General features: G+C 41.7%; 1 pseudogene; it reads left to right on the top strand.

Moving 5' to 3' along the window:
* Nucleotides 1-3,798: 3,798 nt before the first annotated feature.
* LOC128651048 (uncharacterized) lies at nucleotides 3,799-3,917 on the top strand (annotated as a pseudogene).
* Nucleotides 3,918-7,070: the final 3,153 nt, after the last annotated feature.

The following is a 7,070-nucleotide window of genomic DNA, read 5'->3' as shown; positions in this document are numbered from 1 at the left end:
AGGTTTCTGCTGCAGGAGGAGAGAAAGATGGCGAGTTCCGTTGTCGCTTTCTATTTATTTTCTGCCAATGTGGGTGCTGGGGTTGTGGTGAGTATGTTTTGTTACTAGATGGTGGGCTCTTGTCTTGTAGACGTGGCAATGAAGGTGTTGGTATGCCCAGAGCCCTGCAGAACTCCTCTAAATCTTCAGCTCCCTTGTAAGTGTCGATTTTATTATCTTTGCTGACTTTGATGCTGAACGGGTAGCCCCATCTGTATTGGATTTTGTGTTTGCGTAAATGTTCTGTCAGGTACTTTGCCTCCATCCTGATGGCAAGGGTTACTGGGCTCAAGTCAGCGTATATTTGGATCTGTCTTCCTTCAAAGATTATTGGCATGGTTTTTCTGGCTGCTTGGGCGATGAGTTCTTTATCTTGGTATTTATGAAATTTTAGGACTATGTCCCTAGGTGGTTCCGAATCTTGTGGTTTAGGCCTTAGAGCCTTATGTGCTCTATCTAACTGATATGGCGGTGAAGATGATTCGTTTGTTAGGGATTGAAACAGTTTTTGTAGGTAGTGAGGGATGAGGTCTCCTGTCACACTCTCAGGGACACCTCTGACTCGCAGGTTCTGCCTCCTCCCTCTATTATCTAAGTCTTCTAGCTGACTTTTAAGTTGTTGTATTTGGATATCTTGGATAGAGAGACATCTTGAGTGGTCTTCTATAGTGTTATTGTGTCATTTGTCTGTTCCTCTATATACTCCATCCTCTCACCTAGTTCAGGTATATCTTTTTTAACTTCAGCTAACCCATCTTTAAGTATCTTTCCTACTTGTTGTATTAGTGTGTTGAAGTCTTCTTTGGTGGGTAGTGAGATAATATCTGCACTAGTTAGTGGAGTGTTAGGTTCTTTGACAGTCTCTGTGAGAGTTATGGCCGCAGTTGTTTCTTCTTGTTCAGAGTCTGTTCCCTGTCCTTGGGATGGGCTCAGGGCCTTGAAATATGTATTCAGTTTAGTTGCGGTGGCAGAGGTAGCTTTAGGTGTTTTGTCCTTTGGGCTGTCTCCTGGCAGCCATAGTACTATATATTATTGTTTTGGAGATGCAATAAGGAACATATTACTGCTCCCCACCGTTGTAAATATGCTTAGCAGCCTGTCAGTCTTTATAAGCTTTTGTGCTCTAATACCAGCAATCCCTCATGGGCTTTCTTCCCAGCCACTCTGTTATTTTGTGTCTTTAATGTCTTTAATCGTGGTGCAGCTAAGAATAAGAGCTAGTGGCTGGATTTTGGTTTTAGGCCCAACTGTGTATTAGGCTACAAGGGGACCTTGATGTCGCAATGTTTTTGTGCTCTTGTTAGTTCTCCCCCTTTTATTTTGTGGGGTCTAGGTTTAGTTGTTATGGTGTTCCCTCAGTGGCCAAATGGAGAGATTCAGAAAAGTAGTAAGAAAAGTTTCCCTTTTGTTATGTGCGCACTACGCGCTCTTTTATCTGGGTCTGCTGAGGCCTGCTACGTCGTAGTTTCCCTACCCGCACCCGGTGGCAATCTTATTTTGCTCTTTTATTAGGAACTGTATCGTGTGCTTGCAATGATTGCTCACCTGCTTGTGGAACCTAGGGGTTAAGGTCCGGACCGGGAGCTGTTATGAAGGGCCAGCTTCTTGAAGTTGAATCCTTCCTGGTGACTTCGTTAAGCTTATTGCTGATGTAAGTGCCCAGTCTGTGCCTCTAGCAGAGGTGCTTAATGTGGGGATGATTTTTAAGTGTTGGAACCCACTTTACATGCCTTGGCTGTGGTCCCTAAATTCACTTCTTACGGAGCTCCTTCTAGGTGTGACCGTCCATGTCGGCAGTCGGCTCCGCCCCCCCAGCTTTCTCCTTTTATGTCCCAAGCCTGTATGGCTTCACATGCAGTGCCCTGTAGTTCCTCTCAATCTCCTGGAGAAGTGTATTTGCTTACAGGTATCTTCTGCGGTATCTGTGTCTTGGTCTGTTTTCCTTTACTTTAGGGAAAAGGCAAGAGGACATTTTAAGTCTCAGATAGGAGAGTTTCTGCTCCACATGCTGCTACGCAGGTTTGTCTTCTTCTAAATTAGTGAGGAGGATTCTCCGATAGTTTCTGAGGCTGAAATCTCAGATCTGGACAGTATAATTCCTTTATCTGTTACTGAAGTGGTATCCTTCACTTGTTTGCTTCAAAGACTCTTATATTGTCAGGAGGTCTTGGCTGACTGGATGACACCGATCCCTATCGTTGTCTTTCCTTTGGAGTTTTGCGAACTTTATCAGTTTTTTATTTTTCTTTCCTCTCTGGAGGGGTTCTAGATGTGCTGTGAGATGGTCACAGGATTGTTATAGAGAATCTAGGGATATTTCTCCTTCACTTGTTTGCTTCAAAGACTCTTATATTGTCAGGAGGTCTTGGCTGACTGGATGACACCGATCCCTATCGTTGTCTTTCCTTTGGAGTTTTGCGAACTTTATCAGTTTTATATTTTTCTTTCCTCTCTGGAGGGGTTCTAGATGTGCTGTGAGATGGTCACAGGATTGTTATAGAGAATCTAGGGATATTTCTCCCTGTTTCACGTCCTTTTTAGGATTTCCTGTCGCTATCTTTCTTGAAATGCATAGTGTCTTTAGTAGAAGGGAACTTTCTACTTTTAATCAGAGAACTTAGATCTCTGCAGAGATAATATAGTTTTTCTTTCTGACAAAGATAAGAAGCTGGAGGTTTAATTGTTCTTTTAGAGCAATGTCTTATCTTATTAGACATGCTGTACTAGCCGCCGGGCATTGTGGCTGAAAACTATGGTCAGCTGAGATGCCTACCTGTGGATTAGTGGTACAGCCAAGGCTTTATAGTTCTACAGTTGCAGATTCAGTTCTGTTTCCTCCAAATACACGCTTCTAGTGTCTCCTTTTAAGGATAAGACTTTGTTTGGGTCATGCCTTTAAAAGTCCAATCTAATTCTTCCTTCCAGGGGCAGATTTCTCTTTCTAGAGTATCTGCAATCAAAGTAGGATGAGAGGCATTGCTTGAACTGGATTCCGGGTCTTCATCTCTGGGAGTGACAGTTCCAGTCCCAGTTTGGGAACAGGATATAGGGATTTACCTAATATATTTCAATGTCTTGTCTTATTAGACTTGCTATACTAGCCGCCAGGCATTGTGGCTGAAAACTATGGTCAGCTGAGATGCCTACCTGTGTAATAGTGGTATAGCCATGGCTTTATAGTTCTACAGTTGCAGATTCAATTCTGTTTCCTCCAAATACACGCTTCTAGTGTCTCCTTTTAAGGATAAGACTTTGTTTGGGTCATGCCTTTAAAAGTCCAATCTAAGTCTTCCTCCCAGGGGCAGATTTCTCTTTCTAGAGTATCTGCAATCAAAGTAGGATGAGAGGCATTGCTTGAACGGGATTCAGGGTCTTCATCTCTGGGAGTGACAGTTCCAGTCCCAGTTTGGGAACAGGATATAGGTATTTACCTAATATATTTCAGATTCTGTCCTTCAAAGTAGTATTCTTTCTCCTTTGGTTCTAGTGGGTCTGTTCATAACGAAATTAGACCTGAGAGATTTATTGTTTCCTTAATCAGAATCTTCTCTAGTTTTCTTAGTTTGCGTCATCCCAGTCAGACCTTTAGGTCTTGGTATTTTGCAAGTGTGTTTTTCTGGACAATATATAGTTTAGGTATCATCCTGACTTCAAGCTAACTCTCTTTTAAGAGATCTTGTCCAAATCTTCTTTTTCGGGGATGGGAAATGAATATGCAGAAGAGTTCCCTTGTTCTATCCACAAGGGTAATTTATTTGGGACTACCTCCACAATACCCTGAATGCACCCGATTTCGTTTGATCTCGGAAGTTATGCAGGGTCAGGTCTGGTCAGTACCTAGATGGGAGACCGCCTGGGAACACCAGGTCAGGTATGCTTGGACCTTTATTTGATTCTTTATCTTGGAGATGTCTTTCAGAGGTAAGAAAATCAAGGATTTATTCCTTTTCCCCACTCTGCAGTTTTCTGTCCGGCCAACAGTAAGTTTTAGTGGCCGGTGGATAGCTTAGCCATCTTGCAACCAGGAGGTTGGGAGTTTGGAATTAGCTGCAGTTGATATTTCTTCCCTTTTCTGTGACCCTGTGTATGGAGGGAATTGGTATGATGTTATTCCATGGGCATCATTCCTTTTGCTATTTTCCATGACATGGAGAACTTTCGGATCTGTCTTAAAGGATAGATTTAGATCAGATGACAAGAGACTTTCTTCCGTAGTATTTTTTCAGGAGTATCTATCTACGGCGCATGCTTCTGGAGGTATTCCTGGGTGATGTGAACACGGATGCCAACCTGCTGGGCTGGTAAGCTGTCTGGGATTATGGACTCAGAAGTGTCTGCTCTCCTCTTTAAACATCTTGGAGTTGAGAGCATTTTGCAATGCTCTGATGACTTGACCTTAGTCGTCCCTAGCTTGGTTCCAGTCAGACAACATCACCTCTAGGGTTTATATCAACCATTAGGGAGGAACTAGGGGTTCCTTAGCCATGTAGGAGGTGACTTGGATTGTTCAGTGGGAGGAAGCTCACATTTGCTGTTGGTCATCCACTTTCCAGGGGTAGAGAATTGGGAGTCAGACTTCTAAACAGACTGATAATTCATCCCGGGGAGTGAGAATTTCCAGCCGGAAGTGTTCTCTAGGTATACCCTCACATGGGGAATTTCAGGAGTTGGCTTTTGTGGGCGTTTCAACAGAACGTCAAGTTTTGAAGGTACGGTTTATGGGCATGTGATCCGCAGACCGTCCTGATAGATGGTCTGACGTTTTTCTTGGATTTCAGTCTTGCATGTTTTTCCTCTGTTCTCTTTCTATGAGTCATTACTCGTATTTTCAGATGAGAGGGGCAGTGATTTTATTAGCCCCTGCATAGCCTCGCAGGATCTGGTATGCAGACCTAGTGGAAATGTCGTCTCTCTACCTTGGAGACTACCTCTGAGGAAGGACTTCTGTTTCTTGGTCTTTTCCTTCATCTAAATCTCCAAAGCTGACTGCTTGAAGGATGGACGCTTAGTTTTGTCTAAGCAGGTTTTTTTTATCCTTTCTCCAGGGTTTTCTGATTTTTTTATCCTTTCTCCAGGGTGGTCTGGAGAAGGGTTTGTCAGCCAGTACCCTGAAGGGTCAGTTTTCTGCATTGTCTTATTTGCTACATAAGTATCTGGTGGACGTGCCAGATGTGCAATCTTTTTGTCAGGCACTGGTCTACATCAGGCCTGTGTTTAAGTTGATTGCTCCCCCTTAGGGGTTTGCCCTTGTTCTTAAAGTTTTGCAGTAGGCACTGTTTGAGCCTTTACTTTCCATAGATATTAAGTTGTTATTTTGGAAGGTTTTGTTTCTCATTGCTATTTTTTCTGCTTGGAGACTCTCGGAGCTCTCAGTTTTGCAGTGGGATTCACCTTATCTTTCATGCAGTTAAGGCGGTTATTTGTACTAGTTTTCTTCCTAAGTGGTTTCGGATAGATATATTAATCATAAAATTGTTGTTCCTTCTCTGTGTCCTTTTCTTTCTTCTCATAAGGAACATTTGTTGCACAACTTTGATGTTGTGCGTGCTTTTATTTTCTATCTACAGGCGACTAAGGATTGTTGCCAGTTTGCTGTTTGTTTCTCTGGGAAACATAAAGGTCAGAGAGCTTCAGCTACTTCTCTTTCTCTTTGGTTGAGTAGTATAATGCGTTTGGTTTATGAGACTGCTGGACAGCAGCCTCCTGAGAGAATTTCAGCTCATTTCACTTGGGCTGTCCCTTCTTCTTGGGCTTTCAAGAAGGAAGTTTCTGTAGAACAGATTTGCAAGGCTGCAACTTGGTCCTCTCTGCATACTTTTTCCAATTTTGATATTTTGTCTCAGCTTAGGCTTCTTTTGGGAGAAAGGTTCTTCATGCAGTGGTGCTTTCTGTTTAGGTTACCTGTCTTGTCCCTCCCTAATCATCTGTGTCCTCTGCGCTTGGGTATTGGTTCCCACTAGTAATTGATGATTCTGTGGACTCATCATATCTTAGGAAAGAAAACATAATTTATGCTTACCTGATAAATTTTTTTCTTTCCGGATATGGTGAGTCCACGGTCCACCCTTTATTTTAAGACAGTTATTTTTAACTAAAACCTCAGGCCCCTCTACAGCTTTGTGATATCTTCTTTTTCCATTTTCCCTTCGGCTGAATGACTGGAGGTTATGGGTAAGGTAAGTAACATATATAGCAGCTTTGCTGTGGTGCTCTTTACCTCCTCCTGCTGGCCAGGAGTGATATTCCCACTAGTAATTGATGATTCCGTGGACTCACCATATCCGGGAATAAATACATTTATCAGGTAAGCATAAATTATGTTTTTTAGTTTACTATTAAAAATGAATCACTTGTGTCCTAAGATGTTTTATGTTGTATCTCACATGCCAGTCTACCATGTCCTTACCAGTTTCATTATCTGGCTTATGTTGTTCTTTTTGAAATATGACTTCTAGGAGACATTTTTTGCTAATCCATTTACACTTAAAAGTCTCTGAGCAGAGCTCTTAATTTTATAGACAAACAGCTACAAGAGCAGTGATTGCTAACCACAGTCTCCTGTAAAATGAGTTTCATGTCAAAGTTATGCATCATGAACTTATCAATTTCCTTTTATTGTCATTAAATGTTTCTTATTGGGTTAACACAATAGTAAAACTATGAGAATATTTTGCATGACTCTGGGATTACAATAAAATGTATAATTTTCTATGCTTAAAACATTGCAATGTAAAAGCAATGTAGACACATACTCATAAAAAAAACACATGTAAGTGGAATGCTCCTTATGCTATTTTTAAAGTTATCATTTCTTCAAGGAGTCCCACGCTTTGTTCCTGATATTTATTTTTATATTTTGCACCTTTGAAGTTCAGAACGCCATAGAATATAGCTGGAAGCCAGACTAACATCTGTCAGAGCTAACGGTAATAGTAACAGGAATAGTAGAACCAGCAATGGTCACCTGTTGTACAGTGGAGAATAAGCAAGGGAATTCTGCTGAATCTGAAATATATTCCGACCCTCTATAA

This window comes from Bombina bombina, chromosome 2 (assembly GCF_027579735.1).
Source record: "Bombina bombina isolate aBomBom1 chromosome 2, aBomBom1.pri, whole genome shotgun sequence".
NCBI lineage: Eukaryota > Metazoa > Chordata > Amphibia > Anura > Bombinatoridae > Bombina > Bombina bombina.
The sequence above is the reverse complement of the archived record's forward strand: the minus strand, read 5'-3'. Positions and strand labels throughout refer to the sequence as shown.